Source organism: Sarcophilus harrisii, chromosome 3 (assembly GCF_902635505.1).
Source record: "Sarcophilus harrisii chromosome 3, mSarHar1.11, whole genome shotgun sequence".
NCBI classification, from domain to species: domain Eukaryota; kingdom Metazoa; phylum Chordata; class Mammalia; order Dasyuromorphia; family Dasyuridae; genus Sarcophilus; species Sarcophilus harrisii.
Genome location: NC_045428.1, coordinates 555,028,733 through 555,043,370, shown reverse-complemented (window position 1 = coordinate 555,043,370; position 14,638 = coordinate 555,028,733).

Sequence of the window (14,638 nt, the reverse complement as noted above, 5' to 3'; positions counted from 1 at the left end):
TTCTAAGGCCCTTCCCAGCTCTGAAATTCTGAGTTTTAAGCCCAACCCAATTCCTAGCTCTGATATTCTGGGTTCTAAGGCCCCTCTTAGCTTTGACATTCTAGGTTCTAAAGTCTTCTTAATTCTGATATTCTGGGTTCTAAGGCCCTTCTCAATTCTGACATCCTGTCTTCTAAGAGTCCTCCTAGCTCTGACATTTTGGGTTTAACATCTTCCTAATTCTGATATTCTGGATTCTAAGGCTCTTTCCAGCTCTGACATCCTGTATTCGAAAGGACCTCTCAATTTTGACATCCTATGTTCTAAGTCCATCTCCCAGCTCTGATATTCAGGGTTCTAAGCACTCCCTCTCAGCTTAGAACACATTCTGTGTTCTAAGGACCCTACCAGCTCTGATATCCTTTGTTGTAAAGGCCCTCCCAGCTCTAATATTCTGGGTTTTAAAGTCTTCCTAATTATAATATTCTCTGCTCTAAGGCCCTTCCCAGCTCTTATATTTGGTTTTTTGAGGGCCCTTCCAGCTCTGATATTCTAGGTTCTAAGGCTCCTCCTAGCTCTGAAATTCTATACTGTAAGTCTATCCCAACTCCTAACTTTGACATTCCGTGTTCTAAGGGCCCTCACAACCCTGACATTCTGAATTCTAAAGTCATACTATCTCTGACATTCTTGGGTCAAAGATCCTAGTAGTTCTGACATTCTCTGTTCTAAGGGCCTTCCTAGTTCTGACATTCTAGGTTCTAAGCCCCCTCCACCCCAGCTCTGACATTCTTTATTCTAAGGTCCTATTAGCTCTGGGTTCTAAAGTCTTCCTCCCCAAAGGCCCCAGTTTTGGGGGTAAGAATTCACTATTTGACAAAAACTGCTAGGAAAATTGGAATCTAGTATGGCAGAAAGGCATAGACCCACACCTAACACCATACACCAAGATAGGGTCAAAATGGCTTCATGATATAGACATAAAGAATGATATTATAAACAAATTAGAAGAACATAGGACAGTTTTCCTCTCAGATTTGTGGAGGAGGAAGGAATTTGTGACCAAAGAAGAACTGGAGATCATTATTAATCATAAAATAGATAATTTTGATTATTTTAAAGTTAAAAAGTTTTTGTACAAACAAAACTAATGCAGACAAGATTATAAGGGAAGCAATAAACTGGGAAAACATTTTTACATCCAAAGGATGTGATAAAGGCCTCATTTCTAAAATTATAGAAAATTGACTCAAATTTATAATAGTTCAAGCCATTCTCCAATTGATAAATGGTCAAAGAATATGAACAGACAATTCTCAGACAAAGAAATTGAAACTATTTGTAGTCACATGAAAAGGTGCTCCAAATCACTATTGGTCAGAGAAATGTAAATTAAGACAACTCTGAGATACCACAACACATCTGTCATATTGGCTAAGGTAACAGGAAAAGATAATGACCAATGTTAGAAGGAATGTGGGAAAACTGGGACACTGATACATTGTTGGTAGAACTGTGAACAGATCCAACCATTCTGGAGAGCAGTTTGGAACTATGCTCAAAAGGCTAACAAACTGTGCATACCCTTTGATCCAGCAGTGTTTCTACTTGGCTTATATCCCAAAGAGATTTTAAAGAAGGGAAAGGGACCTGTATGTGCACAAATGTTTTGTGGCAGCCCTTTTTGTAGTGGCCAGAATCTGGAAACTGAATGGATGCCCATCAATTGGTGAATGGCTGGATAAATTGTGGTATATGAATGTTATGGAATATTATTGTTCTGTAAGAAATGACCAGCAGGATGATTTCAGAGAGGCCTGGAGAGACTTATAGGAAATAATGCTGAGTGAATGAGCAGGACCAGGAGATCATTGTACATGGCAACAAGACTATATGATGATCAGTTCTGATGGACATGGCTCTCTTCAACATTGGGATGATTCACGCCAGTTCCCCTTGTTCAGTGATGAAGAGAATCAGCTATACACCCAGAGAGAGGACTGTGGGAACCAAGTGTGGACCACAACATAGCATTCTCACTTCTTTTGTTTGCTTGAATTTTTTTTCTCATTTTTCTTCTTTTTTGATCAGATTTTTTTGTGTGTGTGCAGCAAGATAATTATCTTCTCTAAGTGCTCTTTCCCCGATTTCTTCAGTATCTCCTCATCCTCTTTTCTCCTTACTGGGAATGTTCTCGCCTCCTTTGTTTGGTCCCTTTCTTCCCGTTCTAGACTGTCTCCTTTGGCATCCCCATTTATTGTGAGCCTTGGCTCTCCCCAGTGTTCCAATGAGTTCAACAGTCCTGTTCTGCCCACCTTTGTAAGCATTCTCCACATCTGCTCTCTGGCCATTTCCTACTGAGTGTCCCACTTATGCTTCACGTTTTGTCATGGTCATTCAGTCATTTTGGTTGTGTTCCACTCTTCCTAACCTTGATTGGGATTTTCTTGACAGAGATATTGGAGTGCTTTGCCATTTTCTTCTTCAGATCATTTTACAGATGGGGAAACTGAGGTAAGTAGGATGAAACTTGCCTAGAGTCACACAGCTGGCAAGTGTCTGAGGTTGGATTTGAATTCACACCTTCTTGACTAGTCCATTGCTCTATCTACTAGGCCAACTATTTCACATTTAATAGGTTAAAAAAATATTTTCTCCTCATTCCACACTCTGAAAACAAATAAAAGTGGGCTCCTTTTGACTTTATACTGCCTGTGGCACTAATCATAATAATGGCTACGATTTAAATAGCAGTGGTTGTGCTAAGTGCTTTATCATTATTTCATTTGATCCTGTGGGAGATATTATCCCCATTTTATAGATGAGGAAATTGAGGCAAGCTGGGTGAAGTGACTTGCCCAGGATGACACAACTAATATGTGTCTGAGGCTTACTTTATCACTATCTCTAAACCTGTCTCCCCTGTAACTCTGGGATTATCTTGGACTTTTCCTTTCCCCAACACCTAGTAAGTATTCCATAAACACTTGTTGCCTTGCCCATCCTATCTTATCAGTGACCAAATCAAAGCAAATCTGATCTGGGTCCTTCTCCCCTCTGCCTTCCTTATCAGACTTAGGAACCTCTGTGGCCATCTAGATCAATCTCCCTATTTTATGGGTGAGTATACTGAGGGCCAGGTAAGTTTAGTGACCTGCCAGAGATCACACAGGCAGTAAACATTAGAGGCAGGATTTGAATCCAGGATCTCAATGACCTATTCACTGCACTATAACTGAACCAAGCTCTCCCTCCTCTAATCCCCCATTCAGACTGCAACTAGAGTAATAATTCTTCCATACTGATCTTGTTATGTTCCTCTTCTGCTTAAAAATTATCACTGGCTCCCTATTGCCTTCAAAAAAAATTCACATTTCTTTTCCTGGCATTCAAGGTCTTGTATAATCTGGCACTTTAGTCAACAACCTTCCTCTTCCCTTTTCTCTTTTCTTTTCTCTTTGTCTGCAATTTTATTGTTGCAGGCAACTCCCTACCAAGCAAGCTTCCCTTACCAAGGAATATCTGCAACTGTTTTCCAGTGCACTATATTAGAGAGCTGCCTAAAGCCAGAGGGGAAGGGGGTGGGGATTTGCCCAGGGTCTCAGAGCCAGAATGTAAATGTGGGACTTGAGTCTGTGTCTTCTTTAGAAGCAACTAGATGGTGCAGTGGGATACGTACTGAACTTGGAATTAGGAAACTCTGACTTCAACCCCCCTCCCCAGACACATACAAGATGGGTGACCCTAGACAAGGCACTCCACCCTGCTTGCCTCAGTTTCCTCAGTGTAAAATGAGCTGGAGGAGGAAACGGCAGACCGCTGCAGTATCTTGGCCAAGAAAACCCCAAACGGGGTCACAAAGAGTCAGACATGACTGAACAACAGCAATGTTCTGTACCACTTGCTGTGCTGAATTGCAATGTGCTGAACTATAGCTCTAAGATCTCTCCCAATTCTAACATCCTATGTTCTCTGGATTTTTGGATTTGGGGCGTGGGGAGCCCCTCCTTGGAGAGGAGGAGAGAGGGGAAAGGGAGAAAGCTCCAGGGCCCCCTCTGTCTTCTTTTTCTCAAATCTGATGTCCTCGGAATGAATCATTGGTCCCTCCCCCTCCTTCTGGGCCCCTTAGTCTTTGCCCTCCCTCCCCTGCTCAGGAAGCATCTCAGCATCTGGACTCCAGCACGAGCCTGTTCCCTTCAAGCCCCTCATGAATGCTCATGGTTCCCCTGGGGCACTTGGCCCCAGGTCTCACCTACCCTGGGCCTGTTAGCCTGCCTCGAAAACAAACCTCCTTACCAATGGGAAGGAAGCTAGCAAAGTGCCTGCAAGCTTGGGGGTGGGGAGGCTGGGACAAGGAGATCCCATCTAGCTTAGTTCAAGGGGCTGTTCTGTGTGTGTATGTGTGTGTGTGTGTGTGTATGTGTGTGTGCACATGTGCATTTGTGAATCTGGGGGGGGGTTGTGGGAGTATCATAGGTGAAGGTCTTTGTACATATTGCAGTGTGAAGCTGAATATATGTGATGTATGGAAATCTGGGTTATATTTATATATTCGTTAATAAAAATAAGAGCTTATATATATATTATATATATCTCACGAAGATCTGCAAAGCACTTTATGTGTTATTTTTGATACTCACATCAACCTTGGGAGGGAAGTGCTCTCAGTATTCCCATTTTGCAGATAAGAAAAATGAGTGAAAGCAGTAAGTGACTTGCCTGGAGTGTCCCAGTTAGTAATTAGCAGTGATGAGTTTTTGGATGGCCCGGGTATAGTATGGGAAGCAATGAGGGAAGGAGTCTGTGTAGAGATTGTTCATATGCATGGGGATTCTGTGGGTGTTGAAATACATGAATGAATGAATGAATGAATGAATGCATGAATGAATGCAAATCTGCTTTGTGCCAAACACAAAAGTGAGGTTGTCCCATGCTTTCATGCATGGATATCCATATTGGGGGGATGGGGGAAGTAATGGAGAGTATAAGTCTGGGGAGATTCAAGTGGGGTGCTGTGTGTCTGAGGGGGGAGGCTCGGTGCTGGCTATATGTGAGGACATGGAGACTGTGGGGGTATTGAAGTGAGGAAGGCTTTGCTAGAGAAGGGGTACCTATGTGGAAGGCTGTGCTGGCAAGGCTACTTTTGTGAGGAAGCTGTGCTGAGGGGTATTGATGTGAGGAAGGCTGTGCTGGGGCGGATTTCTGTGGAAGGCTGTACTGGGGAGGGATATGTCTGTGAGGAGGGGTGGGTTGGAGGGATTTATTTGGAAGGCTGGGAGGGGTACTTTTGTGATGAAGCTGTACTGGGGTATTAATGTAGAAGGTTGGGCTGGGGGGGATTTATGTGGAAGACTGCTGGGGAGGGATATTTCTGAGGAAGGGTGTGCTGGGAGAGTATTTCTGTGAGGAAGGTTATGCTGGGGAGGGATATTTCTATGAGGAAGGCTGTGTTGGAGGGATTTATTTGGAAAGCTGTGCTGGGAGGGGTTCTTTTGTGACAAAGCTGTGCTGGGGGTATTAATGTGGAAGGCTGTTCTGGGGGGGATTTATGTGGAACACTGTGTTGGGAGGATATTTCTGTGAGAAAGGCTGTCCTAGGGGCTATTTCTGTGAAGAAGGCTGTGCTAGGGGGTATTTTTGTGAGGAAGGCTGTACTGGGGGGGATTTATGTGGAAGACTGTGCTGGGGAGGGATATTTCTGTGAGGAAGGTTGTGCTAGGAGGGATTTATTTGGAAGATTGTGCTTGGGGGGTACAGCAGGAGAAGAGCAGGCTATGGGGTGCGGCCTCTGTGTCCCGTGTGTGCTGGGAGGGAGGGAGGGAGAGGGAAGGGGCCAGTGACTGTCTCTTCAGCAGCCAGGAAGGAACAGAGTTCGTGCAGCTCACTCAGCCTCACCCTGGGTCGCCTGCTGTGACATGTCAGTGGCAGAGAAGCTAAAAATATCTGCTCTTCTCCTCCTGCTCCAGGGGATGGACGTTGGGTCTGTGAGGCCCCTGCTCCATCCCCCTTAATCCGTCCTCCTGATGAGGGCTGCTCGCCCTGCCCCGGCCCCCGGTGACCCGATGGGACACAGTGGGGAAGGGGGTTGGGAGCCAGAGCTTGGTACTGGGGTCAGCGAAGTCTAGGCAGGGGTGGGGAGGGGTTAGAATTTGACACCCCAACAAAGCGCAGGCCCCTTCAGCTGGCCACAGGAAGGATAGGGAAGCAGGGGAAGAGCCCGGAGCCTTTCTCCTCAGCCATTTTGCTCTTGTGCTAATGAATCCCTCACTTCCACCTCATTCCTCTGTCCTCCTTCCTCTTGTGTTAATTAATCCCTCATTTCCACCTCATTCTTCTCCTCTCCCTACTCCTCCATTGAAATCCAGAAAGCCTGGTATAGTAGGCCCAAGGTAGGACAGTGGAAAACCTATTGAAGACCCGAATTCAAATTTAACCTCTGTAGCTTATTGACCATGTGTCACTTGTGTGAGTTCTCTGGGTCTCAATTTCCAACTCTAAATCCTAGAATCACATAATCAGATTTTCCAAGATCTGGAACTCGATTCTTTCAATAAGTCTTTCCTTCCCTGTTAAATATTTTGACCAGTTCTCCTTGCATTTAAGTGTGTGATTTATACCACCTGTTCCAAGGGCTCACCAGGGCTGGCACAAAGGGACTGGAGCTGATTGTTAAATTTTCAATGTGTGATTTTAACACATTAGAAATGGGCAATGCTGTGAATTAGGGCTTGACTTCTTGTTTTGTTAATTGCCTGGTCTTAAATTGATGGAGAAAATAATGGAGGTTAAATTTAAAAGTGTGTCTTGCATCTTTTTTTTTTTTTTTTTAAGTCTGTTGTTAAATACCAACACACCACTGATCTGTGTACCAAAAGTGTGTATGTTATTCCTTTCTCAATGTCCTACCTCAGAGTAGGTGCTATATATATAGTACTCTATATATGTATGATGAAAGGCTCTTTAAGGGTAGAAACTATGTTTTTGACTTCGGGTAATCACAGGATCATAGATTCAAAGCTTGAAAGGACCTTAGAAGCCATTAAGTCTAGCTTTCTCATTTACAAAAAAGGAAACTGAAGCCCAAAAATGTTAAGTGACTTATTCAGGATCACTCAACTAGTAAGTATCTGAGGTAGGATTTGAACACAGGTCTTTTGACTCCATTACCCTACCAACCAGCACACACCCTCAGGGGAGTTCCCTGAAGGCAGGGTCTGTCTCCTTCCTTATAGCAGAGGTACAGTAAGAACTCTGGTCTCTCTTTGTCTTCCTCGCCAGCCTAAAGGTTTCCTGAGGAGAAGGCTCCATCTTTCCCTCCTTCTGCCCCAATCCCAGTATTTTTCCCCAAAGGGAGAACATATTCAAGAAAGAAGAGACAGATCAGCATCGTGATGGAATCCCAACTCAAGGCTAGAAGGAACCTAGAAGGAACTGTTTCATTTTACAAATGAGAAAAATGTCTAGAGAAATGAAGTGGCTTGCCTAAGGTGGGAGGAGGAAGTTAGGGGGGAATGTGCATTTATTGCATGCCTAGTGTGTGCCAGGTTAAGCATTTTACAAAGAGCCTCACAATAACTCCCTCAGGTCAGTGCTATTATTATTATTACACTTTAGATAACTGAGGCAGAGATTAAGTAACCCAATTACCAAAGTGTCTGAGGTTGAATTTGAATTCATCTCTCTTCCTGACTTCAGGTCCTTTCTTCATTTATCACCTAGCTGCCTCAATAACAAAGCTGTTTTTTGAATGCAGGCCCTCTGATTCTATCATCCAATTCCAAATTCTAAGCTTCTTTTATTCAGAGATGAGGAAACCCCCCAGACATCCCCAAATCCTGCCAGGGTGGAAGCTGAGGGGGCAGATAGGGGTGATAATGAAAAGGCTTTTCTAGTTCTCCCTTCCGCTGGGTCTGATCAGGCCCGGAACTAGCCCCAAGGCTGCTGTGCTCCTGCCTGGCACTCACCTCCGGGTGGCTGCAGGTCTCACCTCAGCCTGGTCACCAAGGGAGGGCGGCTGCATCCTGCGCTGTAGATGATGGGCGGGTTGTGCTTGTGGCTCTGGTCTCTGAGAGCAGGGCTGCGGCACTCTCCTTTGTTTGCCTGTCTCTATCTTTCCATGTGCTCATGTAATGATAATGGCCAACATCCCTTCCACACTCTCCTTTGAGCCACAACAAAGGCAGTGTGCAGGAGGTAGGTATTCCTGGTATCATTATCCCCATTTTACAGATAAAGGAACTAAGGCTGACAGAGACAAGGTGACTTTCCCAGAAACATGCCTAGCTAGTATCGGAGGCTGCATTTGAACCCAGACCATAATTCCAAGCCCTCCCTCCCTTCCACCATGCTGTCTCTCCAAACGTGTCGTGTTTCCTTTTCTGGAAGACTCTGCCAGAGGCACTTTTGGAAAGGGGATACTTGACTGGGGACAAGTATTTGGGCGAGCTGGCCTCTGAAGCTTCTTCCAGCTGTAATTCTTTGAGTTTCTCAGTATGTGTATTTCTGCATCTCTCTTTGTTTCCATGTGTGTCCATGTTTCTTTGTCTCTCTGGGTCTATGTGTCAGTGCTTGTGTTCTTGTATCTGAGAGTGTGTGTGTGATTCCCAGGGAGACTGTATTGTGTGGGATAGTTGAGGCGACTGTTTCTTTTTTCAGTGTTCCTATGTTTCCACATGTATCTGTGTTTCTGGGTAACTTTATTTCCTTGGGTTTCTTTGTATCTATTTGTATCAGTATATTTTCCCTGTGTCTGTGTGTATTTCTGTACCTCATATGTTTGTATGTATGGGGATTGTGTGTGTGTGAGAGAGAGAGTGAGAAAGAGACAGAGGAGGAGAGAGAGAGAGACAGCGAGAGAGGGAGAGACAGACAGAGAAAGACAGAGAGACACAGAAAGAGAATATGAAGGAATACAAATGTGAGTCTCTGGACTGAATGTATGGGGATCCTGTGTGTGGGGAAGGAGAGAGAATGTTTATGGTGGGGAGGGGCATGTGGGGGTCCTGTGTGTGGGGAGGGCGATGTGGGGGTCCTGTGGGGAAGGGGAAAGGAAGAGGAGGGAGGAGGGACACGGGGGGGGGGGGGAAGGGGCCAAGAAAGGAAATTGGGAAGGGGCAAATGTGGGCTTGGAGAATTGGGAATCCTTTGTTGGGAAAAAGGAATTTTATGGTTTAGGGGGCCTGTGTGTACCCATGTGTGTCCACATGAACCTGTGTGTAGCTTTGTGTCTGAGCATTTCCATGGTGAAGGCACTGAACTGGAATCCAGGGTTCAGGGGCCCTTCCGGGGCCAGGGTGGGTTGCCGGGTTGGGGGTTCTGCAGTCTCTGCGTTGACGTCTCTTGGAGCTGCTCTGAATGTCTTTGTGTGCCTCGGGTCCCTGGACATCTGGGTCTCTGTGGGACTCTGTGCCCACCACGGGCACCAGCCTCCCCCTCTCCAAACCTCCCCCTCCCACACTGCAGAGCCCAGAGCCAGAGAGGAAAAGTCAGGCTGGCCTGTGCCGAGATGGCTGAGGGCCATCCTCGGGCCCCACCTGGACCCCCTCCCTTCTCCTCTGGGAGTGGGGGTGGGGAGCAGGGGCCGTGGGCACAAAGATGGCCGGGGGAGGGGAGGGGAGAGGCGCCCCTGCCGACAGACAGCCGGGGCTCTGTCTTAGCTTTAGCTCCATCCAAACATGAAGGCAGAGCCTCTGCTACATGTAAACACCAGCTGTGTCAAGACGGTACAGCTTCTTCTAGGTCAACAGACAGCTGTGGGGTTGCCAGGCAACGGCTCAGCTCTCCCCCCCTCAACACCCCCCCACCGGGCCCTCCCCCTCCCCTTGCCTCTACCTGGCAGCCTGTAAACCCTTAGCCGAGGCTCCCCCAGCGGGCATGGGAACGCCCGCTGATGCCAATTAACCCAGCAGGGGGGGCAGGGGGCACAGGGAGGCTGCTGGGGACCTGGGCTCAAGGGGTTGGGGAGGGAGTTAACGCTTTCGGTGCCGGCGCCCTCCTGGTCAGGTGTCCCTCTCGGCCGGCTCTCTCCTCGGCCTCCCGGCACCCCCTTTGGTCCCCCTGCCCCCAGGTTGCCCATTGGTCATTGGCTAAGAGTCTCTTGGTGGAACTCTAGGCTCAAAGCTGTCTTCTGGGCTCAGGAGAGATGGAAAACACCCCCCAACTCCACCTTCTGGAGCTTAGAGGGGTCCCCAAGCTCACCCCGGATTTCTGAGCAGAAGGCCTTGCGCCTGGGCCAGAAGTGGGCCGGCCCCAGCCTGTGGGCTCAGGGATCACGAATGGATGATGGGGGGGGGGGAGTGGGGACCAGCAACGGAGGGGTTAAGCTCCCTGCCGTTCTTTCTACCCCCACCCCCACCCCCAGTCCTACCTCAGGGCGCTTTCTAAGCAGCAACTTTTTCAGTGGGAGCACCTGTGCTCCCAGCTGCTGGGCCCACTCCATGCCCACTCCCTGGGTGAGCCCGGCTCCCTGGGGATCCCCAGCCAGCTCCAGCTCAGAGCCCGGTGGGAAGGGCAGGGAAGGAGTGTGGGCCTCTCCCTGGAGCTCTGAGTGCTCCCCACCCCCACCCCGCCCCTTCCAGGTTTCAGGCACAGGCACAGTGGGCGGTGCCCCTCCTTGCCTTTCCCCTGACCTGAGGAGGCCTGGGGGTAGTTCCTAGGGAGAAGAAGTAAATCTGCGTCCCCATACTCTTGTTTTTGTGCCCCCCTTCTGGTCTCCAGGAAATCAGGTGCAGGCCCTTTAAGTGGAACATCACAGGGTTGTGGTGCCCTCGGAGTGCCAGGGGAGGCCGTCAGGCAAGGGGCTCAGGCTGTGACCCAAGGGAGAGGGAAGGAAGCCAGACTCTGGGAGGGTTTGCTCCTAGTGGGGAGGAGGAAGGGGGCAGGGAGACCAGGAAGTTGTCTCTGCCCTCTCCTCCTACCCCCCACCGCCACTCACCCCACTCGCCAACGTGGGGGCAGCGCCCACGGCCACCCCATTAGTATTCGTCCTGTGTCCCTTCTCCATGGCAACCACTCCCCCCAAACAGCACAGAGCAGAGCCAGCCAGAGGCAGAGCTCACCTCTCCTCCCACAGGTAGCGCTGCTCCGCGCCCTCCCTCCTCGCCAGCCTCGTGGCCCCCACAGTCCCCACCCCCCCCCCCTCCGCCCGGAGGAGCTGGTTCTGGGAACAGGATGTGGGCTCGGTGCGCGCCCAGGCCGCGCCGGGGGACCTGTGCGGGGGGCCGCCCGGGCGGCCGCGGGGCCCCGTCCTGGGCCCCGGGCGCCGGTGGGGTCCGGCTGCGCCGGGCGGGACTCCTTGGCAACGTCCCCCCCTGGGTTCGCGGGAGGCCCCGGCTTGGGCTCCCTGCCCCAGAGTGTCAGGGGTGGGGAGGTGGGCGCAACCCTGTTTGTCGCCCCACGGGGGTGTGTGAGGTGTGGATAGGTTCAGTGCATGTGGGATAGTGGTCAGGGTTGTTGGGTGATATGAGGGTATGTGGGATAGGTCGGTGTGAGTGAGTGTTAGTGGTCAGGGTGATAGTGGTATAGGTCAGGGTGTCGGTGATGTGTTATGTGGTGGATAGCGGTCAGGGTGTCAAGGGTGGTGTCCCGGACACAATTTGGGCCGTCCCCCCGCCCGGGGGCCCGGGCTTTCCGGGCACCTGGGGCTGGGCCGCCCGCCCTGCCCCGGCCCATCCCCCCGCCCGCCTGAATAAGCCTGACCCTCCCTCCCGCAGTGAACCCCAGCGCTCCCCACCCCCTCAGCAAGGACAGGAAAGGACACGGAGACCCGGCCCCTCGCGCTGCAGAGCTTCCAGCCCCAGCTGCCGCCCCCTCTTCCCTCCTCCTCCTCCAGCCGGGCCGGCAGAGCCAGCTCAGATCCCTGGCCTTGGCCTTGGGCCTGGAGCCCGAGCCCAGCTCCGGCGCTGCTGTTTCTTCTCAGCGCGCGGGGGGAGGGGGGCGGGCCGAGGCCTCCGGCTCTCCCCCGTTCCCTGGTGCCGGCGCCCCCCAGAGCGAGCCCCCCCAAGCCCACGCAGCCACGCGGGCACCCGGCCGGACACCGCCCCCGGCAGCGCCCTTCGCACAGGCCCGCGGGAGCACGAAGTGGCCCTCGTGCCCACGCCCCGGCCCTCCCGTCACACAGCAGGGAGTCACGCCCCCGCCCAGCGGGCGGCCCAATCCCCAAGCAGCGCCGCCCCACACCCCTCCTGTGGTTGGATCCGTGCTCACAGCCACAGAGACGCGCCCATGCGGCCACGTGCAACAGGCCACACAACAGCCACGTGGACACGGAAACCCATGTGACCACATATACATGCCCACGTGGTCATACACGACACGGCCGCGTGCTGGACACGTGATGCCCGTGTGACCACATGTACCACACCCACGTGGCCCCAGGCAGCGTGGCCACGGAAACAGCCACGCGGACGCAGGTACCCTTGTGGCTCCAAACGCTCCCCTTTACCGCTCCGCGCCCCAGCCCAAGCTCTCCCCAGCCGGATTTTCGCCCGGCCACAGGAGGAGAGTAGGGTTTAGGGCCGGCGGGGCCTTAGAGCAGGTAAGGGATTGGTCAAGGTCACCTCTCATTGCCCGGCTGAGAAAGGGGGGCAGCGAGAGGAGGCCCTGGAGCCCGAGGTTCGGCTCCGGGCAGCGCCGCCCCCTCTGGGCAGTCAGCTCCCTGGGTCTGGCCCCGCGCACGGGTCAGAACAAACAGCCCAGGTGAGGGTTTTTGAAGGCCCCGTCCTCTAAGTGACGACCTGTGAGCACCGCCGCACACCCACGAGTGCACCATTGCCCACCCCCCCCCCCCCCCCCCCCGCCAGGGGCTTTTGCAGCCCTTCTAAGCGGCAAACCCCTGCCCCAGCGGCCCTCCCCCACAAGGCAGCGTAAGTGCGTGCTCAAACACCCGCGCTCCCTCACACCGAGTCCGAGTCCTCTAATCTGTTCCCATCAGCCAGAGGGCTGCCCTCCTTCCTTCCCTTCATCCCCTGGCCTGAAGCTGGGGCAGGGCCACTTGGAAGGCCCCTTTGTCATGGCCTTCGGATTGGGCCAGGTGGAAATTTGGGGGGAAAAAGCCCCTTAACCTCCAACCAGAGTGGCCCAAAAAATTTAAATTCCCTTTTAATTCTTAGAATTCCCCCCCTTTCACCCCTTAAACCCCTCCTTCCCATCCTGGACAAGTTACTCCTCCCTTCTATTTGGGACGGCCCAAATTCCAAACAAGTTAATTTTTCCCCGAGCCTTCCTTTGGTGTTCCTCTTTTGAACCCCACATAAATTCCCCCATTCCGGCCACCAATGGAGCCCTCCATCCTTCCCCTCCCCCCCTTTCCCTTTCCCTTCCCCTCTCGCCCTTCCTTTCCTTCTCTCTTGTCTCCTCTCTTTGTCTCTCCTTTGCCTGTTTCCCTTCCTGGTCCTCTCTCCCGGGTTCCTTTGTCTCTTCTGTTTTCCCTGTTCGGCTTCTTACCTGGGCCTCTGTCTGTCCCCCCCCAGCCTTTCCCCTGCATACCCTCCTTTTAAAACCCCACCTCCTTTCCAACCCCCACCTGGGTTCCCATTTCCCCCTCCTTTCCTGGCCCACCCTCCCCATTGCAATCCCTCCCCCCATGGGGGACTTCCCCATCCAATTTCTCCCCCAGAACCTTTCCCAGGACCCCAATTTCCTTCTTTTTCCTTTAATCCCCCACCTGGTTCCAGGGGATGGATCCCAGAAGCCCAACCAAGGGCTTCCCCCTGGGGCTCCCGCCTCCTTTCCCGGCCCGGGTCCCCCAAGGAAAACCATTCCCTGCCCTTGTTCCTGGGTTCCCTCCCAAGGTTGGCCCCTGGGAAGGGTTGTCAGGTTTGGAAGGATGGTGGGGGAAGTCCCGCTCCAAGAATTCCCAAAGGGAAGCTTCCTCTCCCCTTGGGGTTTAAAATGGTCCAAAACGGAAAAGGGGTTCGCTGGCCCCCAGGAGGGCCCTTGCCTGGGCAGGCTTTGGCCCAGCCCTCCCTTTCTTGCCTCCTTTTAAGGCCTTCCCTTCCATTTTCTCCAAAGGAAACCTCCAAGTTATGGGAAATTTTTTCCCCTGGGCCCAAATCCCCTTTGTGTATCCCTCCCCAGGTTGGAAAGGGGGCTTAATGGGCCGGGATTTCTTCCTTGGAAGTTCCCAGACCACTTGGAAACTGGATTAATTTCTTCCTTAAACCCAATTCAGGCTCCTTTGGGGTCCCAAGGACCCTGGTTCTTACCCAGAGGCTTCCCGTAACTTCTCCCTCCTTTTCCTGGACCTCCCCCAGGGGAAAAGGAACCTTTCAGTTGAGGGGAGGCCCAAAATCCAGGTGTTTTTGGGGTTTGTCCCTTCCCCTAAAGGTTAGGGGGGAGAGAAGGGGCTCTGTGTTGAAAGGGAGGGAGGCCAGGGGATGGCCCTTGTTTTGGAAAGAAGTTCCCAAAGGCCAGGAGTTTCCAACACCTGGGAAGCCTTGGGGAAATAAAAGGGTCCCAAAAAAAGGAAAAAGGGGGGAAGGGTCCCAGTGAAAGGGGAGGCTTCCACTTAAGGGGCCCAGCTGGGTTCCAAAGGCAGGGGCCCTGTTGGTTTGATAAGGGACCAAAACCCATTTCTTTCTGGCCTGGATTTCCCCAAAGGCCTTGGGCTGAAACATTGGGGCAGGGTATCAGTGTATTTGGGGAATGAGGATGTGGTGAA